General features: G+C 56.1%; 1 protein-coding gene and 1 pseudogene across 1 annotated transcript in view; one reads left to right on the forward strand and one right to left on the reverse strand.

Moving 5' to 3' along the window:
- Positions 1–26,848, forward strand: part of LOC127474810 (uncharacterized) — a 1,039,526-nt gene that overhangs the window by 242,001 nt on the left and 770,677 nt on the right.
- LOC127474830 (zinc finger protein 883-like) overlaps positions 1–26,848 on the reverse strand; it is a 334,043-nt pseudogene that overhangs the window by 196,009 nt on the left and 111,186 nt on the right.

Below are 26,848 nucleotides of genomic sequence, written 5' to 3' on the forward strand. Positions count from 1 at the left end.
ATATATTATGCACTAAGTAATTCTGATGAAGATCTTTTGTCTGATCATTTGTATCCCTAAATAAATTCCTTTTTATCAATAGATCTGATTTGCCATCATTGAAAGCTGGAGGGCAAAAGTGATTCAGTCACACTTCTGTAATTCCTCTAAACTGAAACTGTTGGCATGATCCAAGGTTGAGATTGGATCCAGCAGCCCCCAGCACCGTACAGTAAATTGGGAGCTCAGAGGGGCCACCCCCCTTTCCCAGCCCTCCTGTGCCCAAAGGCTCCCATGGTACCGTTTATCCCACCACACTACCCCTGCTCTTTTACCCTTCTCCCTGTTCCTCCCAGTTTTTCATAGTCCACTCAATCCCCAGCCCCAATCAGGATCACTCTGGGGGTCCCAATCCCCATTTTTCTCCCCTCTTTCACCCCTTCCACATCATCCCCCCACTCTCCAGCCCTCTCATGCTCAGTTTGGGGGTCCCACTCTCCAGCCCTCTCATGCTCAGTTTGGGGGTCCCACCCTCCTCTTTCCCCACTCTCCTGACCTCTCCCACTTATTTCCCATCATCCTCAGTGGTCCTCCCCTCCACTTTTGGGGGGTCTCACTCCCCTCCCACTCAGTTTGGGGTCCCACTACCCCTTTATCCCCTCTAACCCCCCCTTTTCCCACCGACCTCCCCCTTACCACCCCCCGCTCACCCGAGAGCTCCTCGCCCGCAGCCGGGGGGGCTCCCAGCACCACCAGTGCCCAGAGAAGTCCCCCCAGAGAAGGGGTTGGGTGGGGTCCTGGGGGGGCTTTGAGTGTGTTTGGGGGTCCTCGGGGAGCTCTAAGAAGGTTTTGAGGGGTTCCCAGCACCTTTTGGGATGAGCTGGGTGCCTACTGAGGGGCAGGTGCCCTCCCAAAGCCCCCCCAGAGTGGGTTTACACGGGGGGAAACAGGGGAGTCCCTATTCCCGATCCATCCCGGAGCCAGTTCTGACCCCCCAAACTCGGCTCCACCCCTCGTTATCCACCCCCCCTCCCCCACTGCCCCCCAATAACCGGGACTGGGGAGAACTGGGAAGCTTTCCTGGGATCAGAAGTGGCACCAGGGGAGGGGGAGACACACGACCCCCCAAAATCCTCACAGGGACAGGAGGGGTCCAGGCTGGGTCCGAGGCCCCGGGGAGGGGCTGCGGCCGCCGCCGGCTCAGGAGCTCTGTGGGGAGAGAAAAGGGGGTGACAGCGGGGTGGGGGGTCCCCGGGGGGGCACAGACGCTCTTGGGGGACACACGACCCCCTGGGACCCCCCTCACCTTCTGGCGCAGGTAGAAGCCGAGCCCCAGCGCCAGGGAGACGAAGGCCAAGAGGAAGCCCCCGGCCCCTCCTTGGCAGCAATTGCTCAGGCTGATGGAGCCCGGCAGGGCCGGGGCCGCCGGCGATGTCCGATCCCGGCAGGAAGCGGGGAGGGCCCCGGGGAGCGGCGGCGGCGGGCGGGGCCCTGGGGGAGCCGCCCCGAGGGGTCCCCGCCGCCCGGGGCACTGAAGGAGCCGCCCCGGGACGGGCCCTGGCGGGGGTCGCCAGAGAGGGGGGCGAGCTCGGAACAGAATCAGCTCCGGAGAATAAACCGAGGGAAACCAAAGGGCCGCGCCGGGGGAGTCTCCGCCGCCCCGGAGCTGAAAGAGCTGCCCCGCGGGACGAGCGAGGAGGGGCGGCGGTGAAACAGTCGCCCGGGGTGTGGCGAGGGAGGCGGGAATGGGATAAAAGAGAGAGAATAGAGAGAGAAATCGCTTTGTTCTCCCCCTCCCTCCCCACCCCAGCTCCCTTTTGTATACAGATAAAAGCAGGGATCGACATGTGCTTCCCTTCCCCCTTTTCCCCTCAGGGGATGAGAAAACAAAAGAGAAAACCTTGGGAAAGAGGGGGAAAAGCCAACTCTGCAAAACGATCTCCTCCGAGATAAGTTGTGCTGCCAAAGGAAATGCTGACTCCAGAGGTGCCCAAGTGGTGGCAGAGCCCCCACCCTGCACACTCACACACTTCAGCTCAACATTGGGGTTTTCCCCTCCCTGGCACTGCCCAGTCCAGCCCCTCCCTGGTCCCCCCATCTCCCTGCCCCTGCCCCAGCCCAGCAGAGCAGCACACTCAGGTCTGGCCCTGCAGCAGGCCATGGAGGCCATGGAGCTCAGGGACAGGCCCTCTGGGGCTGCAATGCTCAGCACATCATCAGCTCAGGCAGCTCCTGCAGCCCCAGGGCCAGCCCCGCTCCCCAGCACAGCAGCAGAGAATCGGCCCCGGGCTCCTCAGGCCCCATTTGCCATCTCCAGGGGCACTGGCCACCACCAGCACCAGCTGGAGCAGCCTCAGCCCCTCAGCCCCCACAGTGGGACCCTGAGGGCAGCACACGGACTCCAGGGAGAAACCAGCAAGGCAAGGACCCTCTGGAGAGTCTGCTCCTTGGCCTTCTTCTTGAGAGCCCTGGAGAAGAAGAGCTGAGGCTTCAGGCTGTGCCCGGAGCAAATGGAGCCCCTTGTGTGGTGGAAAGAGTGCAGTGGAGCCCAGCTCATGCCAGCAGTGCCATGGCCACGGGACTGACCCAGCCCAGCCCAGGGACCAAGGCCCAGAGCACTGAGGCCTCACCGAGGCCCAGAAGGGGAGGGGGGCAGGAGAAAAAGAGCAGCTCTCAACAGGCCAAATGCTGCTGCTCCCTGGCACTGCTGCTGGGCTGGGACTCTGTTTCCCTGCCAGACTCACCAGAGGTCTCAGAAGATTGAACTCAGAGAAACAAGTCACTGAAGGATCCTTGACTTTGTTTCAATGCATTCCTCATTTACCCAGGCTCTGGGTCAAATTCAGGATGTAGACAGTGAACTAGACATGGGATGAATAATCAATATTCACTGTACACAACTTTATCCCAGGAGAAAAAACACATGAAAACCCTGACCCAGCACCACAAAAAACTGAGCAGGCAGGCTGGAACAAGGAGTCCCATTCTGAATGCTATGGAAGAGAAAACAGGCCCTTTGTGCCTTCAGAAAAGCATCCAGTCATCATTTCCCTCAGGGCATCCTTGAAGCAAAAGACTTCTTAAGACAGATGCCAGAGCTTGGCAGCAGGCTGTCCTTCTCAGCTTGGAAAATCTCTGCTAACTTACCTAACAATGGTACAAACCCCCCACATTAATGTTGTCAAACAGCTGCATCTGCAGGATTCATGTTCCAGAGTTACCTAATGCACAATTATCACACCTCTTTTTAAATTTAAAGGGGAGGAGAAAAAAAGCAGGGGGTAGGAGGAGACTCCCCACCCCAGTCATCCATCAAGTGTACATCCTGGCCACTGCTCCCAAGAAATTGAATATATGCTAAAGAGATATAAAAAGACATCAAAAACTTTCAGATATAAAAGTGCTTCAGAAGCTAGATTTTAAGATTGCCAAGTGGGGTTTTGCCAGATTATAAAGTTGACTGAAATGCCAGGATACTGCATTTTGGAAGCAGCAGCAGCTCACATATTGCCTTGTATTAGTGGCTGAAGTGTATTGCTGATTCCAAAGCTGGACTATCATCATCTGTGAAGGAGATAAATGAATAAATAAAAATTGGCATTCCCTACCAACCCTGCTGCCTTGAAGCACTCTTTTCAAGGGCGGCCTCCACAGGAAAAAAAAAGTGAAAACCACTTTATTTTGATTATAGTGCTTTCCCCAGGCAGGAATTTTTATTTCAGTTAGAATCTTTGAACCATTACATTTTCAGTGAGGCATTTTTATATTTACAGTTGACATCTTCATAGAAGAATGAAACCTTTGAGCAACAGCTCTAAAGCATGAAGGTTGCCTGCAGGAAATACTTAAATTATTTTACATCCCAATGGAGCCTGTTGTTTTTAGCTAAAATTTAATAAACCTGAAATCAATGACCTTTCTATTACTGAAAACCTGCCCTTTGGAAAACTAACTTTCCCAAAAAACATATTTTTGTGAATAAATGCCAAACAAAGGGCTATTGAAATCTAAACATTTTCTCCATTTATACCTTGTGAACATTTAGTTCCTAAATTCCCGACTGCTACCTAATGTACAGAACAGTGGTGCCTTGGTTGAATCACACATCATTGATTTCAGAGTGTCACAGGGATCTCATTGACAGGAATCAATTGGAATCCAAAATCAATCAAATATGTTCGTGCACTATCATTCATTGAATTTGAATATCCCCAAATTAATTGTAAGCATGTGAAAGAACCTGGAAATAAATTTTGAAAAGGTACAAAAATAAAAAAGAGTAAACTTTGAGAAGATAATAGTGCATCTGAGCATGTTTCATGCCTGCTGGGGTAAGTTAATGGTGAATCACACCTTCCCAGCACAGGCTGAGATATATTCTTTTTGGAACATGAAAATACCCAGTGACTGAAGGCAGAGGACACACCAGTCAGTGATCCAGCATTATTTTATGAATAGCCTGTTACACACCCAATATCAAACATGCTGCCAGGATATTACAAAATGCACAAGGATGTTACACTCTGAAAAACTGCACATTGTAAGTGAGCCACTGCACTTCAGGGAGAAAGAAAGGAGAGAATTCCTGAATCTCTACCAAAAAAAACATGAATAGATGTAGCCACTTACCCAAAGAGCTGTTCTTGTTGCTGAGGACTCCTCTCTAAACACCTTGACCTGTAATTCTGTCAAGGTAATAAATCCTCCCACTCATCACAGCACACTCAAAAGCACCCTGCTATTTAATTTCAAGGGAAAAATGGCCCAAAGTGTCTAAAACATTTCCTTTTGCTCATGTAAAAGTACTGGCATTTTACTTCCTTCCTGATAAGCCAGTGTCAATGGACCTGATTGTTCTTTTCTTATTCAAAGGACATCAGTAGTTCCAAAACACTCTCCATCTTATCAGGTGTCTGAACAGCACAGTTACTGAAAACAGTTTGTCCTGCTCCTCTCTCCTTCTGCCAGGCTATCAGATAAACCTAACTAACTCTCTGTCTTTACACACAATCAAACATAAGCTGTGTCTTCAACCCACTGCAGCCTGTTTCTGGCATGTTACAGGTTTGCTGCTTGACATCAGTTGTACCCAAAACAGCAGCAGTGAATTAGCTTAGAACAAAAGGGACACAGGATAGGAAGAAAAAAGAGAAACCTTTTGTGAAGTAAGAATGATCACTCTCATCTCAGTAGTTCATAGGTATTTATCTGGTGCTACTTGAAAAAGAGCATGGAAGCAGCAGGATTCAAATGCATTCAAAACAGACCTGACAAGGGCCTCAAGAGTAGAAAAATAACTTCTTTTTTTGTGTATTTTGTTCTCCTGTCCTCTAGGAACTGTCTCTGATTTGCAAGGGGTGAGAAAGTGAAAGAAAGGAAAATGGTTACAGCATCTGAAAGCATTTAAATACCTTTACTGTTTTTGTCAGTAACAAGACTGATTTTCATGATCCAACCTTCATTTGGCATTAAAATACCCCCACAAAAACAAACCAAAAAAACACTCTCCCCCAAACAAGCCTCTCAGCAACTCTCTTTTTCATTCAGTGTCTCAGATACAGAATTTTCAGTGCTGACTACTGAGGAATAACACAAGATCAACTCTTTCAGAAGGGCCACAGCTTTGAAGATTTTGCTTCCTGCCCAGCCCTAGGGAATAGGCACAGCATCTCCCTTCCTTCTTCTCAGGATGACAGGATATCCTCGGGATGAGCACAGTGTTGGAAGAGTTAAACATTAACCTGGCTGTGCCCTGGGCACTCTCAGCTGGCTAAATGGAAAGTTCTGGAATGCAGGGAGAAATCCTGAGTTGCAGCTCTTTGATTAAGTACAGCCTTCTTTAGAAGCTGAAGCTCCAGCCCCTGAGTGGAGGATCCTTCCCACCCCTTCTCCCACTGACAGTCCCCCTAAGCAATAAAATATCAAACATAAAAAGACAGTGGCATTCATCCTCCACAAAGACAGGACCAAATCCTGCAGCCAATTTGATGACAGAAAAAAAATTTAAAAGGAAATAAAGAATACACAGAAAATTACTTGATCCTTTGTTACATTTCCAGTATATGGAGAACTACACAAACTGCCAGTAGCAGAGTGCTCAGAGTACATAAAGGAGTGTGATTTAACCATTTTGTTAAATCTTGGTTTTACTAGATTTTTGTTTCCTGTATTTCTTTGAAAATATTCACGTGTGAGATTGAAAAAAGTGTTTCTTTCAAAAACAGCTCTAGAAACCAACCCAGAAATAGGGGGAGAGGGGTGAAAGAGCAGCAATAACACGTACAAGAATGGTCTGAATAAAGCAAGTCACCTCCTGCCCACCCATCCTGGCACCTGATGGGAAGGAATTTTGCAAATGCTTAGGAACAAGCTAGCACTACATTTTAGATATGACTTTTTCATCTCTACATCTCCAGGACTTTAAACTGTTTCATGTCTGTAAGGGGGGTACTTTTGAATTAGATGATCAATGGAGCATAGAGGCTCGAGAAAGGAATCATATTAGGATGTGAAACCAGACAGAGTATGGTACAATGGAACTTCATGGCACAAGCGAATTGTAAGGTCCATTGTGCTTTTTAGCAAGTCAGCCTGATATCCCCTATTATCAGAGCTGAGTTCTTCCTTGGTTTTGCTACATATTGCAAGATAGATACATCTACCCTTGAAACACAGTGGGAGAGGTCATCCATAGGGGTGAGAAAGATGCTGGTGAGAGGAAGATTCTGTGGGCAGGGGTCGCTGGCCCCTTGCCCTACAGCAGGGCATGCACAGACTGTTGCTATCAGGTGATGAACAGGCAGGGTTTGGCTGCCACTCAGGCATCACCTTATACTGGGTACTGGCCCTACGTAGTGTAATGTGGAGCTGATAAAATGGGGTGTCAGGACTGCTGGGGTGAGCGATCCTCATCCTGCCATGGAGACTGTGTTGTTCCATGGGGACGCCCGCTAAGCACGGGCACCGACCAGCTGCTGCAGATCCTGGCAGCCCTGGCCTGTCTGTGTGGGTAAGCACAGTTTATTGACAGGAAGCAACTGAGAAAGCAAATGTTTTATATCTTTTTTTGATATCCTTGTAATTCCCTTTTTACTAGTTAATATTGTATTAAAAGCCACTCATAGTATTGTTTTAATATCCTTTAAATGTTCCTTTAATTCCCTTATTACTAGTTAATACTATAATAAAAGCCGTTCATAGTATTGTATGAATGCCAATTGATAAAGTAGTTATTTTGTATTCTTTTTTAGCTTTTGATTCTCTTTGCTAGTTTTTTATTCTCACTGCAATAAAAGATTTTTTGTACTGTTTGAATGTCTGTTGTACTTGTCTTTATTCCAGGCATGTATTCAAATGAACTAATGCACAGGGGCACAGCTCTTTGGGCAGGAGACGAGCAGCACCCTTGCCAGGACTCGGGGCGGTGGCAGGTCTCCTTGGGCCGGGACTTGCCAGAGCTGCTGATTTGGGTGCAGCCCTGGCCAAAGGGCTGCCAGCAGCATTGATGCCCTTGCCCACACCTTCCTTCTCGGTGTCAGCCCCCCTGTTTAGGATGGCCACCAGCCAGCACTTCTCCCAAGGAGGCCGTGCCAGCTTGTGTGGAAGGCCCCGTGCCCTTCCTGCTGCGACTGAGTCGGCGGCCGAGGGGGCTCCTTGTGCTGCCGTGAGCAGGCACAGGAGGGAATTGTTTGCTCATTTCTTGAGCTCTTCCTACAGTTCAGGTCCAGCCAGATGAGATACTTCAGAGAGCGGATTCCCTCCAAGGTGGGGCAGGTTGGCGGGGCTGGGGTAGGCCCCAGGCCACGTGGCACTGTGTCCCAGGGCCCTTTGTGACACGCTGGGCATGGCCGGTGGGATGGAAGGGGGCAGGGTGTCCAAGGGCCCTTTATGACCCGTGGTGACAGAGGTGCTGCTGGTGACACGGCCACAGTGTCAACAGTGCTCCTCGGAGCAGGCGACGGGACAGGACGGGACAGAGCGGTGCTGTGCGGAGCCCCCGCGCAGCCAACTCGTGCCTTGCTGACCCGGAGCGTTTTGGCGGATTTTCTCATTTCCAGGTGACCTCGAGGCATTTCCACAGGATTTGGAGACCCGGAGTTTCTCCGAGGTGTCTCTAATCCCTGTGGCAGGTGCCCTTGGGACCCTTTTGCAGGACTTGGAGACCCGGAGCTTCTCCGAGGCGTCTCCAATCCCTGCGGCAGGTGGCCTCAAGGCCATTCTGTAACTTAGGGCCCGGAGTTTCTCCGAGGTTCTCTTTCTCTCTTGCAGGTGCCCTGGACACCAGACTGTGGCATGGCAGGGAGACGCTTCAGCCTGCTCAGGCTGCTCCGGAGGAAGAAGGAGGAGGAAAGCCCTGGAGCTGCTCCAGCACAGCAGCCTGAAGAGGTGCAGCAGGTGCAGCCCCCGCAGGAGGGTGAGTGCTGGAGCTGGGCCACAGGGCTGGTGGCTGCAGTCCCCTTGACCTCATCCTGTCCCATCCGCTCTGGACATGCCCAGGGAAAGGGAGGGGGGCATAGGGGCCGGGGCTGATCTCCTGGCAGCCGTGCTCCATCCACTGGGCATCCCAGGGCTGGCCCTGCCTGCTCCTGGAGCCCAGGCCTGGGCTGTGTTCTCCGGCCTCTCCCGCACACCCTCAGCTCTGAGCGCGCTCGCTCTTTGCCAGATGCAGGCCAGGAGCGGACAGAAGAGCAGCTCCGTGCCCGTGGCCGCTTCCGCAGGGCAGCACAGGTACCTGCAGCCATCCCCGCTTGGGCTGGGCCTGCTCTCACTGCTCAGCCCAGCGCCGCTGTTGCGGCCCTCCAGGGGACATCCCTCTCTTCCCTGCCCTTCTTTCTCCTGCAGACATTTATGAAATTCATGGGCAGTCGGCGTAGAAAGTCCAGGGTCACACCAGCTGATGTCCAGGCCCAGCCTGACACCATCCTGACCCAGCTGACAAAGCCTGATGTCAGCACCGCGTCGACTGCTGTCCCAGCACAGTGTGGCACCACAACCAGTGATCACACAACCCACTGGGACACCACGTCCACCGATGATGTGTCACACTGTGACTCTGTGCTGCCTGGTCTCACGGAGGAGGCCGACGCCACAACAATGGAGGGCGTGGCAGGCACTGACACCTTGCCTGTTCAGCGCCTGGCCGATACCCCCAGCCTGGACTTTCTTGAGGAGAGAGCTGTCTCTGCTGAAGTAAGCAGCCTGTGGCCCCCCAAGCTGGGTGCGCTGGGCCCCCTCAGCCTTTGAGGCTGGCACAGTGTGCTGGGAAGGGAAGCATTTCTCAGGGGAAACTGGGCAAGTATCTAACTCTGGAAGCTCTCCACCTCTCCACTGTGCATCCTCCAGGCCAGACTGTGGGACCTGGGGACCTGGGGCTGCTCAAGGCATCTCCAGTCCCTGGGGCAGGTGCCCTTGAGGCCAGACAGTGGGACTGGATGAGGCGAGGCATTTCCCAGGCTTCTCTCTTGCAGCTGCCTTCAAGGCACGACTGCAGGACTTGAGGAGTCAAAGCTTTTCCATGGCATCTCTGCTGCAGGTGTCCATAACACCAGACGGAGACATGCAGCAGAGACCACCCACGGTGCCCAAGCTGGCCTGGGTGAAGGAGGAGGAGAAGGAGGAAAGCCCTGGGGCTACTCCAACACAGCAGCCTGAAGAGGTGCAGCAGGTGCAGCCCCTGCAGGAGGGTGAGTGCTGGAGCTGGGCCACAGGGCTGGTGGCTGCAGCCCCCTTGGCCTCATCCTGTCCCATCCCATATGGACATGCCCAGGGAAAGGAAGGGGGGCAGAGGGGCCGGGGCTGATCTCCTGGCAGCCGTGCTCCATCCACTGGGCATCCCGGGGCTGGCCCTGCCTGCTCCTGGAGCCCAGGCCTGGGTTGTGTTCTCCGGCCTCTCCCGCACACCCTCAGCTCTGAGCGCGCTCGCTCTTTGCCAGATGCAGGCCAGGAGCGGACAGAAGAGCAGCTCCGTGCCCGTGGCCGCTTCCGCAGGGCAGCACAGGTACCTGCAGCCATCCCCGCCTGGGCTGGGCCTGCTCTCACTGCTCAGCCCAGCACCGCTGTCGCGGCCCTCCAGGGGACATCCCTCTCTCTTCCTTGCCTTTCTCCTGTAGCTGGTTTGCAGATTCATCAGGTGCATTTGGCATGAAGAGGCCACTTTCATGGCCACTGGGGACACGGCAAACTCGGACCTCTTCAATGCCCAGACCAGCGCTGCCCTGCTGGATATGCTTGTGGAGAACGGTGTCTACAAAGCGAAGCAAGTAAGCAGCCTGTGGCCAGGGCTCCAGTCCCCCAGGGATGCTGTGGCCCCTCACGCCGGCTGCGCTGGGCCCCCTCAGCCTTTGAGACCAGCAGAGTGTGGTGGCAAGGGGAGCACTTCTTGGGGGAAGCTGGGCAAGTTGCTGGCTCTGGCAGCTCTCCAACTGTCCCCCATGTCCCCTCCAGGTGCCGGCCATAGTCAGGTGCATCCACCAGTGGCTCACGTCCAATGTGTCTGCTGAGCACAGGCTGGACAAGACTCTTGTCCTGCTGACCGAGGCACACCCCACGGATGTTGCAGTGACCCTGCTGCGCTCTGCCCCAGCCTGTGACAGGTATGGGGCCCACCTGCCTTGAGGGCTCACCTGCCTTTAGACCCCATCCCCCTGGACAGCCTGTCCCAAATGGTGTGCCAGAGACATGGAGACTTCCAGGACACTCCAGCTCCTCTCTTTGCCAGCTTTGGCATGTCAGCCTCCAATCCTGAGGCCAGCCTGCCTCCCTGCCCCACAAGGCACCGTGGCTCTGTCACCTGGGCCCCGCAGCTGCCCAGGCCACAGAGCTGTGTCCCAGACCCCCCTGAGCCAGAGTTGTGACTCCACAGAGCTGCTCGCACCATGTGGAAGACGCTCATCTCCTCCAGATGGACTAAGGAGCCGGTGCTGCAGATCCTCTTCCGTGTGCTGGAATACTGGCCAGCGCACAGGAGACGCACCTCTGATGGGGATGAGAGGGATGTCTTTGCCCTGGCTGTGAGTTTCTTGAGCTGGCCTCTGCTCGCCCCCAGGTTGCCTCTGGGACGCCTTTCCATCCTCCCTCACCACTGCTTCTCCCTGCCCCAGGCACTGGGCTGCAAGCCTGGCTTAGGGGCAGGTTCAGGGACACCAGGCTGGGGGATCCCCCTGTGTCTCCTCTGGCCTGTCCCTGCCACGCTTGGGCCCTGCCACATGGACATCTGGGCCCTGAGAGCTGTCTCTGGGTGCTTTGTCTTTGGCAGGCAACTGTGGCACTCTGGGAGATCCTCCAGCTGTCCCACTCCTGGTGCCCAGGGGGAGTGAAGGACAATTTCCCGCACCTCCTTCTGACTCTGCTCTTCCAAGTTTTCATCAGCACAGAGGAGATGTCAGAGGAGGTCGAGACCTTCTGGAGGCGATGCCGGGAGCAGCGCAGCCTTCCCCCCAACCCCAACAGGTGCTCCATCCCAGTCCCCTCTCCCTGCCATGCCCTCGGGGCTGGGGCCAGGGCTCTGTGCCTGACCTGGGCTGTGCTCTGCACACAGGTTTGCAGTGCAGACCGTTAAAGCCCTGCTGCGCCAGCTGCTGGATGAGGACGTGTTGATGGTGATCGGTCGCAAGTGTGGCTGGGACATGCTCCTCAAGGCTGACAGCCACCACTATGCAGTGGGTCTGCTGGCCAGGTGAGAGCCCTTTCTCCCCACTGCCCCTGTCATTTCTGCCCTGTGCACAGGCCACCCCACACAGTGCCCGTGTGCTGGGCCAGAGGGCCTTGGCAGCCAGGGATGGCTGAGCAGAGTGGAAAAGGCGGAGAGGGGCGGCTGCACAGGAGGACCCACCTCCCAAAGTGCCCACGTCCTCTCCTGGGCTTGTGGCCAAAGACCAGGCCTGTGTGAGTCAGTCCCAGGAGAGCTTTGCCCACCTGGCTCAGGGTCTCTGGCACCTTTATTCCCCCTTGCAGGGAGCTGTGCCGTGTCTCCCGCTCCTTTGGTCGCAGCATCGCCGTCAGCCTGCTCCCGCGGCTCAGCAGGGGAGAGCCCCTGTGGGAACTGCCTGCCCTGGCGTTCCTGGTGGAGGTGAGCCTGATGGCGAGCGCTGCCTGGCCCAGCTGCCTCCCCCTCTCTGCCCTCTCACAGCCGCAGCCGCCCGGGACGGTGCCTGCACCCTGTGCTGCTGCCTGGGCCCAGCCCCGGGCGGGTCTGGGCTCCTGCCGGCCGGGCACCCCGTCACTGCTCCCTGCCTTTCAGGTCCTGCACTGCCTGAACCCCAGACAATGTGGGCCCAGCGTCCTGCAGATCATTTCCAGGCACCTGCGCAGTCAGTGCCCGGAGAGGCGTCGCCTGGCGCTCCGAGGCCTGGTGGTGCTCAGCAGGGATCCCGCAATGGTGAGCAGGGGTCAGGGGCTGAAGCCGGGCCGGCAGCGTGCGGCTGTGCAAGGCAGTAGCTTGGCCTTGGCTGGCCTTTGGCAGCTGTGGCAGCTGCTCCCAGCTCTCCTCCTCCCCGTTCAGCTGCCCGACTCCTTTGGGACGCACCTTTGGCCTCTGGGCCCCGCGGCAGCAGCGTGGGGCTGCACCACAGCATTGTGTTCCACACAGGCTAAGAGCATCCGGAGCCTGAGTGAAAGCCTCCTGGAGCTACTGCAGGATGCAGACACAGACGCGGTTCAGATGACCCTCTCCGCGTTCATCAACGTGCTGCACTTCCAAATCGTCAAAATATCCACCCCTACTGCCCTGAAGTTGCTTGAGGCGCTGCGGCCACTCTTTGACAATGTAAGGCTCTGTGCCCCTCATCGTGGGCACTGAGTGCTGCCAGGAAACTTTGGGCCCAGTGTCTTTTCAGGCCTGTGCCCCGGTGGGCCTGGAGAAGCCAGTGCTGAGGTCTTTTCCTCTTCCTTTGCACCAGGAGCACAGCCAGCTGCAGCAGCTCTCCATGCTCCTCTTCCGGGAGCTGATGGAGGCGACAGAGAGGAGCAAGAGCCTAAAGCCACACGTGTACCTGAGTCTGGTGCCATTCTACTTCAACTGGCACAATGAGAACCAGCGTGTGGCAGAGGTGAGGACTCGTGGGCTCTGGTGTCCCCATGGCAGGAGGCTGCTGTGCCTCCTGCCCTGGCCCATGGTCGCCTGCAGCCTCCTCCTGGCCTTGGCACAGGGATGTGGGTGCTGTGCCCTGGGCTGCGGTGCCATGGCCCGCTCTCTGTTGCTGTGCAGGCCTCTTGGAGAGCACTGTTTGGTGCAGCCAGGTTCCTGAAGTGGAGAGATCTTGAGGACTTGGTGACCATGGAGCAGCCGTGGAGGTTTCCCGAGTGCCTGGTAAGGACGGCCCCAAAGCCCCAGCCCCTGATGCCCAATGTGTGGGGCTGGCAGGGTGCCTGTGTCCACTGCTGCACCCACAGACACCAGCCTGTGCCCCACACACTGCTCCCTTCCCTGGGGCATGCGGGCTCTTTTCCAAGCTCCCCTGCCCCGCAGCCAGGCTGCCATGGAGCCCCGGTCCAGCTGGGCTGTGGGGTAGGGCCGCCCCACGGCTCCCCAGGAGCACCCAGCCCTCTGCTCCCCCCAAAGCCCGGCCCCAGCAGTTGCTGGCCAGGCCTCAGGGCTCTGTGGGCAGGGGAGCCCCGTGCTGGGGGCAGGGAGCGCCCGGCCAAGGGGCAGAGCCTGAGCCGAGCCTTCCCTCTCTGCCCTGGCGCTCTTTGCAGCTGGAAAAGGACAGGAGCCGAGTGGGCCAGTACGTGCGCCAGGCCCTGCCGTTCCTGGAGAGCCCAGAGAAGCCCCTGCGAAAGCTGGCCATCAAGTTTCTGGGTGAGCCACAAGGCCGGGGTCCCTCCCCGCCCCACTGCAGCTCGGCCCCAGCCCCGGCTGCTGCAGCGGCAGCAGGATGCGGCCCAGGGCATGTGGAGCCCCGAGTGGCCTGGTGCCTGCTGCCGCCCTGTGCCAGCCCAGCCCTGGGGCGTCCCCATGCGGGAAGGCCCCGGGCTCAGCCCTGCCAGGGCAGGAGGCCGTGTGGCCGGGCTGGCAGCGCCGCTGCAGGGGACCTGTGCCTCTGGGGCCTGACAGGCTCTGTGTTCCCAGGGATCGCCGCCAGGTCCATGAAGCAGGAGCAGCCAGAGCTGCAGCTCATCTGCCAGGGTGAGCGAGAGCACCTTCCAGCTGATCCCCTTGGGCCCTGCTCCCTCCTGGCCATGGCAAGAGCTGGCTGGAATGGCCCTGGCAGGAGGGGCTCCTCACGTCCCCACACCCCTGGCCTCTCACCTTGGCTCTCTTCCTTTCTCTTCCAGCCCTTCAAGACATCACTGATGACAGCCCTGCCGTCTCAAACCTGGCCCAGGAAACGCTCCACATCATCAGAGCTGTACGGAGAACTTCATTCTTCCCATTCTGGTAGTCTCCGTTGCTGCCTCTTCCAGCCCGTAGAGGTGTGACAGAAGACATCAGACTCGCCATGGCAGGCCTGGCAATTCAACACTGCTACGTGCTGAGAGCTGTACAGATGGCTCCCTAGTGCAGATTCCAGCAGCTCCAAGACTGGCTGTGCAGGGCATGGCAGGCCCGGCCTTTTCCGCAGGGCAGTGTCTGCCTGTGCTGCTGCAGCTCTGTGGAGAACTGATGCAGGAAGCTCCATCTCCTGGGGCCACCTGAGCCTGTGGGGAAGATGCCTCTTCCCTGCAAGCACCTCCTTTGAGCTCAGCATGGGAATATTACATCCATGTTGTCACATACAGAAGCCCAGGAGGTTTTTTTGGTGCCCAGTGTGCACAGGGCCTTGGAGAAGAGGGGAAAAGGGCTCCTTGTGCTCAGCAACACTTGCCCCGCTGTGCAGTGGGCCAGCAAAAGTGGGCAGAAGCCCCTTGGCCTTTGGTGGTTCTCCTGGAGCCTCAATGTTTCCAGAAATGGAGGGCCAAAGGCTGGAGCTGTGGGGATGCCTGAGGACCTTGTCCTTGGAGATGGCCACAAGCCCTCCCCAGCCAGGAAGCAGCGTCTGTGTCCTGCCAGTGTGTCACTGGCTGGATTGCTCCGGGCTCCCAAGTGCCTCTGGAGCAGCTCCTCTGGAGCTCCTTCAGGGCTGCACCACTGCTGGGCAGGTTGGCGGGGCTGGGGGAGACCCGCAGGGGAGGGGGCGCTGGGAGGCCAGGAAGGGGTGAGGTGCTGTGGAGGCCCTGATGGGACAAAGGAGCGGGAAGCCTTGAGGGGAATCTGTGAGGGGATGGGTGGCAGAAGGCTGTGAGGGGACAGACTGGGCGCAGGCCCCAAGGGGCAGGGTGGAGGGAAAAACCCCCAGGACTTGGGGGGGCAGAGGCCATAAGCAGCCCCCAGGCAGCCACCTCCTTCCCTGCCAGCTGGCTTCTCTGGTGCTTTCCCGAGGCATTCCCAGCCCTGTGGCAGAAGCCCTGGAGGCCAGGCCTCAGCAGCAGTGTGGGCACACCCCCAAGGGGGCCAGGCTGGCCTGGCTGGGGACAAGGAGGGCAAGGGGGCCCTGCCAGGGCACGTCCGCCGGGTGCTGCCGGCGAGGGGCAGTGGCACAGGCAGGGCTGGTGGCCAGCCCGGGCCCCCACGGCTGCCCAGGCCACGGGACTGTGGCTGACACCCCCCTGAGCCAGAGCTCTGGGCCCACAGAGCTGCTGCCACCACGGGCAGGGCGCTGGGCTCCTCGGGCAGGGCTGCGCACTCGCTGCTGCCCAAGCGGCTCCACGCCCCACAGACAACAGCACCAGAGGCTGCCCAGGAGCAGCAGCACCCACAACGCCTGGGCCTCCTCACCCAGGCACCCACACCCGCCAGGACACCAAAAGTGGGCAGATTGTGGGCACAGTTGCACCCGCTTTGGCAAAAGGCTTCAGGGCAAGTGGCCACCACAGCTTTCCAGTGACTCCCCAGCCTCACAGCAACCCTTGGCAGCTTCAGCTGCAGCCTGTCATCCTGACTGACTTCAATGGCCCTGCTTGAGGCTGGACACGCCTTCCACACTCAGGTGTCCTTAGAGACTCTACTGGGACACCAGCCTCTGGCTGCAGCTGTTCAACCTCTCCTCCACACAGGCACCTTCAAAACACGGGCATGGGCTTCTAAACTCTACTTAAAGCACTTGAGGGCAACAAAGGAAGAAGCAACAGAAGCTGAAGCAAAGCAGGGCCTCGTGTGGTGGAGCTTCAGGGATGGAGGCAAGTAAGCACTGTGGTGTCTGCTGAAGAGATGGCCCAGTTCACCAGCTCACACTTTGCTGCTGGACGTTCCTCCTTTGGTCCTGCTGGAGCCCATTCCCTACCAGTGCATGGCCCTGCCTTGTTCCTGGATCCAATCTCCAGGACCCCTGGCAACAAGTGGGCCCTGTGTCCACCTGAGAGCAGAAACTGCCAGAACGTCTCTGCTTCCAGCACTTCTCTTGGCTGCTCCTGCAGGCGGGTGGCACCTTCAGGGGAGACACAGAACAGCTTCTCATCCCAGACTTCTCCCTGTCCCCTGCACTTCCCCAATGGACTGGACATCAGCTGCTGGCCACAGCTGAGCACACAGACATTGGAGTGTTGAACATGCGAGACTGGGCTGATTTTTTTTCCAGAAGGCAAGAAAACAAGCAAAAAGAACACAAGGAAGCTTGAGAGTCTCTCTGTCTAATCTACTTGTCCTCTGAAACTCAGCAGCTGATGGTGGCTTTGTGCTGCTGCTAATCACTTCCACCCCAAAATCATGCCAGGAAGGAGCAACAGCTTCTGCCTTCTGACAGATGCCAAGTCTTGCCACCAATTGCTCCAGCTGCCACTCCCAAAAGCCACCTGCAAGAGGGCAGACCTCAGTGCCCCTTGGCTTTGGCTGCCCTCTGGCAGAGAAGTCCCCTGAGGACACAGCTCTTTGGGGCAGGAGACGGGCAGCAGCCTTGCCAGGACTCAGGGCAGTGGTAGGTCTCCTTGGGCCAGGACTTGCCAGAGGCTGTCCCTCAAGAATCCCGGGAGCAGGCAGGGAATGCTGAGCAGAGCAAGCCCTGCCCGGATCTCCCATCAGGAAGACACTGTTCTAGGGGGAATTCACTGGGTGTACCAACTCTTCCTGACTGGCTTACTGACTCAGCCATGGTGTGTCCCTGTCACTCAGATCCCTTCTTGGCCGCACCTGATGTTGTGATTCATGTGACTGACAATACCTTTAACATCCCTGTAAATATTCCTTGTTATTTTAGTTGTATCAAAACGTGTCTACCCTCCATTTATTATTAATAATTCCCATGGGCAGAAGAGCCAAACTGTGGCTCCCAGGGAAGCAGAAGCTGGGAGGATGAGGCAGGATACAGTGAATGAAGGAAACTGTGAAATGCAGAAATCCTCAGTGGGTGGCTGATTGCTCGGATCATCTCTGCAGCAATCCCGGCAGCTGCCACAGCCACGGCTCCTGCTGCACTGGCCATTCAGTGCAGGCCATGCCTGCAGTGCCAGTGTGTGGGCACTGTGGCAGCATCAGGAGCAGGGGTTCAGAATCTGTCTGGTTTCAATATTCCAAGTCCTCAGGAAGCGCATGGGACAAGCCCAAAGACAAGGAGCCCGGGTCCTGGCCCTCTTGGCCGTGAACTCTGCGTGTCCAAACAAAACAGGGGCAGAGGTGGGACCAAGCGGAGTCACTCTGCACCTGCCCTGAGTTCATGGGAAGGCAAAGGGAGGATGGACCTTGGCTGAGTGCTTGGAGAGAGAGAAGGTTGTTTCTCCAAGTGGAAATGCACTTGAACCAGCCTGCATGACCAGCCTGTGTTTTTCTCTGGTGGCTGAACACAGGCAGCACATGAGGGGAGGGGAATGTGTGGGATCAGGGCACTGCTTTGGGGCCATGCTGGGAATTCTGGTGGACTAAAAGACAAACACTGAGCACTGTTCACAAGAGAAGAGGAATAAAACGGGACACAGAAAAGTGTCAGTGGACAAGTCCCAAAGTGGAACTCTGTGTGTGCAGCCTCATTTTCTCCTTCAGCTCCCACAGGAGAGGAGGCAAAAAGTGGGGGTTGGGACCCCAAAACTGTTCGTGGGGGAAACTGGGGACTGAGGGGACAGTGAGAAAGTGGCAGGAACAGGGAGAAGGGTGGAAAGAGGGGGGTGGTCTGGTGGGTCCAACGGTCTCATGGGGGCCTGTTGGTACAGAGGGGTTGGCGTAGGAGGGTGGCCCCCTGAGCTCCCAACTTCCTGTGGGGTGCTGGGGGCTGCTGGATCCAATCTCAGCCTTGGATTATGACAACACTTTCAGTTTAGAGCAATTACAGAGGTGTGACTGAAACACTTTTGTCCCCCAGGTTTTAATGATGGCAAATCAGATCTATTGATTGAAAGGAATTTATTTAGGGTTCCAAATGATCAGACACTACATCTTCATCAGAATTTTTTACTGCACAAAATACACACTAAAACTACTCGTAGTACAGGATAAGATAGAATGGTGCTCAAGCAATTGTTGAAGTGATTCTACTAGACCTGGCAAAACCCAGTAATTCTTAATTAGAGGCAGATGGAACTCCAGTAGACCAACGCCCAGGGGGAGATCTCTGCTCTCAACCTCCAGGAGTGACCTTGGGGGGTCCCCAGCCAATGCAGAAATTTCCACACACACACCCCCAGGAAGGCTTCTGTTGGTGAAAGGGGACTGGCCCTTTCTGGTCAAAAGGGATGGACTGACAGTCACTGGACTCCAGGGGTTGCCTCACCATCAGGGGCTTCATTCGGGGTGGAAGTAGCGGCCGAAGCTCTTCCCGCAGTCGGGGCACTGGTGGGGCTTCTCTTACTGGTGGGTCCGTTGGTGTTGGGTCAAGGCAGAGCTGCGGGTGAAGCTCTTCCCACAATCCCCACACTTGTAGGGCCTCTCCCCGGTGTGGATGCGCCGGTGGGTGACAAGGTGGGAGTTCCGGTTGAAGCCCTTCCCGCAGTCGGTGCAGCGGAAGGGCCTCTCATCTGTGTGTGTCCGCTCGTGCAGGAGGAGACTGGAGCTGGTCTGAAACCTCTTCCCACAGTCCAAGCACTTGTAGGGCTGTTCCCCGGTGTGGATGAGCTGGTGGGAACGGAGGTTGGAGCTGTTCCTGAAGCTCTTCCCACACTCTTCACACGTGTAGGGCCGTTCCCCAGTGTGGATGCGCTGGTGTTGGATCAGGTGGGAGTTCCTGTTGAAGCTCTTGCGACACTCCCCACACGTGTAGGGACGTTCCCCAGTGTGGATGTGCTGGTGTCTGAGCAGGTCTGTGCTCCACCTAAAGCTCTTCCCACATTCCAAGCACTGGAAGGGCTTCTCTCTGCTGGGAGGCTGATCAGGGACCACCAGGTCAGAGCTCCCCTTCAAGCTCCGGCCACCTTCCCAGCACAGGCTGGCTCTTTCCTCCTCAGAGCACCCTGGGATGGCTTTGGAGCCCCTCCTGCGGGGGGATCTCCGGCCCTTTTCCTCCCCGCTGCCTTCCTGCGCCGGGGAGCCCTTCAAAACGGCCTCTCCCACCAGGCTCTCACGGGGGGATTTGTCCTCCGCGCTCTCCCTCCTCAGCTCGGGGCCTGGGGCAGGAAGCAAGAAGGACAGGCAGGGGATTTGCCCCCGGCCCACAGGGAAGGCCAAGGACATCCCCCCAACTCCGGCCCCGGCAGGACGGCGGCGCCAGCGGGGTTGTCCTGCAGCCGGGGCCATGCTGGGCTGACAGAGCCAGCACAACACCCGCCCAAAGGGACACTGACTTCCTCCTCACCTGCCTGGGGGGCCCAAGGCATCTTCCTCTTCCTCGCAGCCTCCTCCTCCATCCGACCAAGCTTTGGGAAGGACAAATCCTGATGGGGGGAAAACAAGGGCTGAGCACGTTGGCTTGGGGGTTCCTCCTACCCAAGTCCATCTCTAGAACTCACCAGGCATCCTGTGACCATAAAAACCTCCAAAACACTAAGATTCAGCCTAAAGAAACCCAAACCACCAAGATTCAGGCAAAAAACCCATCAGAAATAGCAAGACGACTTTTATTCCCCCCAAACTGCAAAAAGTTGCGACTCAGGTAAAAAATATTCCAAATATGAAGATTAGCCCAAAACATCTCTCCCAGAAGTTACCCCTTCTCTGGTTTCCCCCCATGGGGTACAGAGAGTCTCCCCTGTCTGGGATGCTGGGAGTTTTGGGGGTCCCAAGGGTCCCTTCTCCTCTGACTCGCTTTCAGGTGCCACATTCCCTGATATTCCCCCTCTCCAGGTTCTCCACTCTGTTGCCCCAGGGATCCCAGGGGTCCCCACTGTCCAGGCTTCCCCTTCTCCATGCTCCCCCTTTCAGGTTCCTGGGGGTCCCAGGGCTCCTCCCTCTCTGTGCTCCCCCCTCCAGGCTGCCGGGGGTCCCCCAGCTCCGCCATCTCCCCGCTCCGCCCTCCACACTCGGCAGCTCCCGGGCTCCACACCCACCCCCGGCACTCCCGGGGGGCCCCAAACCCGCTGTGTCCCCCCCGCCGGCACCGGGCTGACAATGGAGCCGGCGGGGCCTGACCCAGCAACACCAACACCCACCGTGGGGGGGACCCGCATCCCCCCACCCACCGCCGGGGCTCTGCCCCCATCCCAGCCCGGCACCCCCAAAAAACACCTCCTGCCCACCCCCAAGAGCCCCCAAGGGCACAGCCCTGCACAAGGGCCGGCTGTGCCCAAGGCAACCAAACAGCCCCACAGGTGGGGGACACCAGAGGCTGCCCCAGGGCAACGAGAGCAGGGAGTGGATCGGGCCCCATGACACGTGGGCAGGCTCTGGGTTCAGCCTGACCAGGGGCAATTTGGCACCAACAGCACGGCCCCGACCACTGGCTCAGCACAGGGGGCCCGAGCTCCCCCCTCTCCAGGCTCTCAGGGCTCTTGCACCTCTCCCCTCTCTCCAGCCTCACCCACTCTCCAGGGTTCAAGGCAAGTAACCCTGTCCCTTGGCTCTCTCTCTGCCAGCTCAGTGTGGGGCACACGGGCTGGGGGTCCCTCCCAAGCCCCCCGGGCAGCCGGTGTTGGCTGGGGGGATGTGAGGGCTGGGCCTGCTCAGCACAGCCCCGGCCTCGTGCCCAGCACCTCTTTCCTGCCCCACACAAGAGCTTCCCGGCCCCCCCAGGGCTCCCCTGCTGCTGCCTCTGCTCCTGGCCCTGCCTTTGCTGCTCCCTTGGCTGGGGCAGCGGCTGCAGGGGGGGATGGCAGCAGCTTCAGCTCCACGGCACTTCCTGGGGGGAGCTCAGCCCGGGGGGACGGGCAGGGACCTGATGGGGATGGACAGGGGCCCAGCAGGGACAGCCAGGGCCTGCAGGGGAAGGCACAGGCACAACCTGGCCCCCCACACTGCCAGGGCTGTCTCTGCTCCTCCTTGCAGGCTCCGTGGCCAGGCACAGTTTGTGTTCCTGGGTGCCCACCATCTCAGCACTTGGAGACCCTCAAATCAGCACCCGCAGCTCTGCAGCAAAGCCCCAGCTCACCTGGCACACAGGGGATGGACACAGCACCTGCTCGGGGATGGGCACAATTTTTCCTTTTCTCCACCACAGGGCTCTCCTTCCTCAGCAGCACCTCTGCCTTGCACTTATTCTCAGCCTCACCTCAGGGACAGCTCTGGGCTCACCTCCGCGCCACTTCTCAGCCTCACCTCAGGGCCTGGGCTCAAGGACAGGAACCTGCAGGGAGGGGACATCATGGGCAAGCTGAGGGCTGCCTGCTTGCACTGGCCTCTGGGCTTCTTTCTCCTTCTACAACCAGCCCAGAACCTCTTCTGTTTTTCTAACATTACACTGGGCACGCTCTGCCTCCTCTTCAGCTCCCTGTCCATCCCCACTCCCAGCTCCCTTTCTGCCTGCCTGCTCTCTAGACACTCTGGCCCCAGCCCGGGGGGCTGACGGGGCTTCTTGTGGCCAAAGGGCAGGACCCGGCCCTTGGCCTGCTGGAACCTCATCCCCTTGCAATCAGCCCATGGATCCAGCTGGGCCAGGTCCCTCTGCAGAGCCCTCCTGCCTTCCAGCACATCAACACACCCCCAGCTTGGGGTCACCTGCACATTTGCTGATGAAATGCCTGGTTCTGCAGCAGCTGCAGATGCTCAAGGGGCAGCAGGACCAAGTCAGGAGCCTGGGAGGGCCTGGGGGGCTTTGGGGTATGGGAGGGTCCTGGGGGACCTGGGGAGGGGCTTTGGGGATTGGGGGTACAAACCAGGACAGACCAATACAGATCAGGACAAACCAGGACAGACCAGCACCTCCTCACTGCCCCCCAGATCTCTCCTGGAGCTGGGCCACGTTGTCCTGGGACACCTGAGCCCCCCCCAGTGCCCTCCCAGCACAGCCCAGTGCCCCCAGTACAGCCCACTGTGTTCCTGTCCCAGGGTGCCAGGTGATCCCTCTTTGGGGGGGGTTGGAAGGGATTTGAGAGGAGCTGGGGGAGATTTGGGGAGATCTGGGGGGGGGTTGATGGGGATTTGGGGGATTTTGGGGTGCTTTGGGTGTATTTGGGGGAGTTAAAAGGGGTCTTGGGGGGGTCAAAGGGATCTGTGTGGGGAGGGGATTAAAGGGAAAATGGGGGCTAAGGCACATTTTGGGAGGTTAATGATGTCTGGGGGGAAAGAGGACTAGCAGCACTATGAGCAGGTGACTCCTGAGACCCCCCTAGTGTACCCAAGACACTCTTTGTGACCCTCAAAACCCTCTGGGACTCCCAAAATCCCCCGAGAAACCCCCTAAACTGCTTCAAAGACACCCCCCCAAAGCCCTCCAGGACTTCTCAGTTCCCTCAGAGACTCCAAAACTCTCTCACGGACTCGCAAACCCCTTCAGGGACCTTCAACCTCCTCCCTAAGTCCCCTCACGACATCAACCCCCCCCAGAGATACCTTAAAACCGCCTCAGGGACCCGGAAAAGCCCCTAAGGGACCACAAAACCACAGAACAGCAGAAGAGCTTTCTGTAAAGGAAGGGAGCAGAGAATCTGAGAAGGAGGAGACCGACGAAAAACCGAACCAAAGCAATAAAATCATCCTGGCCCTTGCAGTTTTTCCTTCACCTTTTTCTCATTTTTCCTTTTTTTAGGGTTCTTCGACGAAAAACCGAACCAAAGCAATAAAATCATCCTGGCCCTTGCAGTTTTTCCTTCACCTTTTTCTCATTTTTCCTTTTTTTAGGGTTCTTTCTTTGGTTGGGTGGTTTTGAATTTTTTTTCCGAAGGAATTTCTCAGGACCCGAATCCAACATCCGGGTTCTTGGGAGGCCTCCCGGGCCCCGCGGCCCCCGACAGGGTTGCAATCCCGCGCTCTGCCTCTCGGGAACTCCCGAACCCCCGCGCTAAACCCTCCCGAGCCCTCCGGCCTTTCCACCCCCAGCCGCGCTCCCCGCAGCCCCCGAGGGGATCCCCAGAGCCCGCTCTCACCCGCTCCCGCCCGGTCTCACAGACAAAGGAAGGCCCCAGCGCCATCGTGACTTCCCGGCAGCCAACGCGGCGCTCTGCACAGACCCCGCTGCAGCCAATCACCGCGCGGTCACTGCCCCGTCCGCCCGCCTTCTGCCACGCCCACCGCCCTGCGCGATGCACTGTGGGACTTGTAGTTCTCGAGGGCGTCAGCGGCCATTTGCATGGACTTTTTGGTTTTTCTGTCTTTTTTTCCCCTCTTTCTTCTTTCTTTCTTCTTTCTTCTTTCTATTCCCCCTTTTTTCTTTCTCTTTTTTCTTCCTTTTTTTCTAATTTCTTTCCCGTTCTTTTTTTCCCTCTTTTTTCTCCTTTTTCTCTTTTTCCTTCTTGTTTTTTGTTTTTTTTTTATTTCCCTTTTTCTTTTTTTTTTTAACATTTTTTGTATCAGTTATATTTGCAAGGAAGATTTAAACACAGGTCAAAACAATCTCCAGGTACATATCTTAAGACAACAGATAATCTGGCATTGTTCCAGGTTCATGAGGATTCCCAAGATCACAAACACTGAGACACAAAGGGTGCTTACATCAAAAACAGCTTTCCCTGCTTTTTTCCACAGGTGAAGGGGCACTTGGCCAAGTGTGGAAGGGGCACTTGGCCCCAGGCAAGATGCTTTTACAGCCACTTTAAGCAGCCCAAAGTGGATCTGGCTGGCAAATGGGATTATGCGCATGCTTTCAAGGAGGATTTGCGGAGTACACTGAGGGGAAACATTGAGGGCCATTTATTCACCTACTGCAGGGATGAGAAGAGGGGGGAGCAGGTGCTGTGGCCCCAGAGCTTCTCTCTGCTTTGGGGACACTTCTGTGTTTTACTCTGTCCACTGAATTCCCAACAAAGAAGGAAAAAGCTACAGGAACTCCAGTCTGGAGTGCTCAGGACATGTGGAAGCAGGGGAATTTTTCTTCCCAGCTGGGATTGAGGGTGCAATTTCACACTCCTTTGCAGAGCATTGACTAAGACATCCCATTTCTGCCCAGGGATCTTCCAGGGGGAACTCAATCCGGGCTCTGGGCAGGTCCCTGCAGGGGCAGCAGCTTCCTCTGCACATTTGAGGGGATAAAGCTGCTCTAACCCTGCACTCCAACTACTCCACAGCAATTTAGGACCTCTGAGGACAGTTCTCCACTGTTTCCAGCCCAGCAGAGACCTGAACACATCCCGTGGGCACTGTGTGACCACCCCTGGCATTAACACCCTGCAGAGATGAAGACACTGACTGTAAAGACACTTGTCTACCTGGAAACCTCCACTTTCTTTGCTACTATACAGTAATAACATTTTCTATTCATATTGCAGCTACAGACCTAACAAATAGAATTGCATATATTGTGCTTTAGAAATTAAAATGCATTCCAAAGTCAGGCAATGCTAAACAATGAAAGTCTTGAAACCCTCCCCCCCTCTTTCCAGTTTCAGAACCAGCCCACTTCCTCACTCTTCACAAAGGGAGAAACTCTCTCTCTACACCTCTGAAACAAAAATTCCCTCCCCAAAAGTGATCAGAAAGAGTCTACTTAGGCACTACTGCAAATGGAAGTTGTCTAATAACCATTCCTTCTAATTCAGGAAGAGGAGGAGGAGAAGAAAGTCACAACAAATGTTTGGATTCCTTCCTCTTTGACGTCTTCTCTTCCCTATCTGATGCTCTGGGACATGTGCAGGGGGGTCAGCATCTCTTCAGAGATGGCTCCTTTCACATCAGAGCCCCTCAAATTGGCTTCCTGGAGGTCACAACCTGATAGGTCACAATTCTGAAGGGGAAAAGAAAAAGAAGTGTCAATGGAATGCACCCAGAACTCTGTTCAAAGCTTTACTGGAAGTCCATTTACCTGAACTCCATTGTACTCTGAAGCTGGAGAGGTCAGCCAAAAGCCACCAATCCCCCCAATTACCAGCTGACTACAGGAGAGAAAGGAATAGGATGGAAAATGAATCCCAACTCACTTCCAAATCAGTTCCTGCCAACGTTGCTCCCCCGAGGTTACAGTTCTTTAGTTTGGCGTTTCTCAGCGTTGCAACTCGGATGTTCATTCCTGTCATCTGACTGCCCTCCATGGCCACTCCTTTCAGGCTGGCACCTGGAACACACACAGAAAGGGGTTCTGTGAGGAAAACCAGTCAGAAACACAGCAGCTGCACACTGGTGCTGCCTCAGAGCTGTGTGAATTGGAGGAGGACAAGGGGATTTGGGGCTGAGACGGTCACAGACTCAGTGCAGCCCTTGTGGGCCCTTCTCAGGGTTGGACAAACCACAGCTGGACCTTTTCTGGGCCATAGAAATGCACAAACACAGGCTTCAGTTGGCACAGATTGACAAGGCAAAAGCTTCTCACCTTGCAGATGAGCTTGAAGGCCTGATGGGTCCTCAGAGTTGCAGCCTTTCAGGGACGCTCCCTCTGCGTTGGAGCGCAGCATCTTCACCCCTGGCAGGTTGGCACACTGGCACAGACAGGAGTCACTGAGAGCCAGAGGAACAACACCAAAGACAATCAAGAAGACACTTTTAATTTCTGCTTTGGGAGTCAATCCCATTAAATCATTACTGGGAGGAAGTGTAAAAGCTTTGGGAACCAGAACAACTCTAGAATATATTTAAGAACTCGATGTTTTACACCCCTCTGTTTGTTCCAGCTCCTCTCTGTTAACACAAGCCCAGCCTTCCCAAGCTGCAGCAGCTCTTCCATCCAGCACAGAGCCTGACAGGTCAGCCCTCTCCAGGCTGGCACAGCACAGGCTGGCACGGGCCAGGTTGCAGCGGCTCAGATTGGCCACCTTGAAGTTGATGCAGCAAAGATCCAGGTGGGAAAGATCCACTCCACTGAAAGTGAGACCCTGGAAATCCCAAGGAATAAACCCCCCAAAAAGGTTACACAGGGGAAAGGGGTAGGTCTGGACACAAAGTTATCATCATTGTGTAGACAGGTGTGCATTAATATTTACAGTGTGTAAATATCTATGTCTAAATATATGGATAGAAATGTATTAAAATATATCCTGTCTATAAATATAGACAGATACAAGATAGATACAGACACACACAGGTCCTGGGAGGAGCTGAAGACACCCCACCAGGGAAGGGGGCTTATAAAAAGGAGGGAGAGGGACTTTTGATATGGGCCTGGAGGGACAGGACAAGGGGCAGTGGTTTTTAAACTGAAAGAGAGCAGGGTTAGATGGGAGACTGGGAAGAAATCCTTCCCTGGAAGGGTGGGGACGGGCAGGGATGGAATTCCCAGAGAAGCTGTGGCTGCACCTGGATCCCTGCAAGTGTCCAAGGACAGGCTGGATCAACCTGCTCTAGTGGAAGGTGTCCCTGCCCATGGCAGGGGGTGGAATGAGAAGACCTTTAAGGTCCCTTCCAACCCAAACCAGTCCATGATTCTATATAGACAAATACACACAAGACCATTTATTTTACTACTTCAGACTAATGAAATCTAAATGCAAAGCTCTCAAAAATTGTCCTTGGTTCATTTTATAT

The sequence above is a fragment of the Manacus candei genome, unplaced genomic scaffold (genome assembly GCF_025592945.1).
Source record: "Manacus candei isolate 608988 ecotype Guabito, Panama unplaced genomic scaffold, ASM2559294v1 h1tg000045l, whole genome shotgun sequence".
Taxonomy (NCBI): domain Eukaryota; kingdom Metazoa; phylum Chordata; class Aves; order Passeriformes; family Pipridae; genus Manacus; species Manacus candei.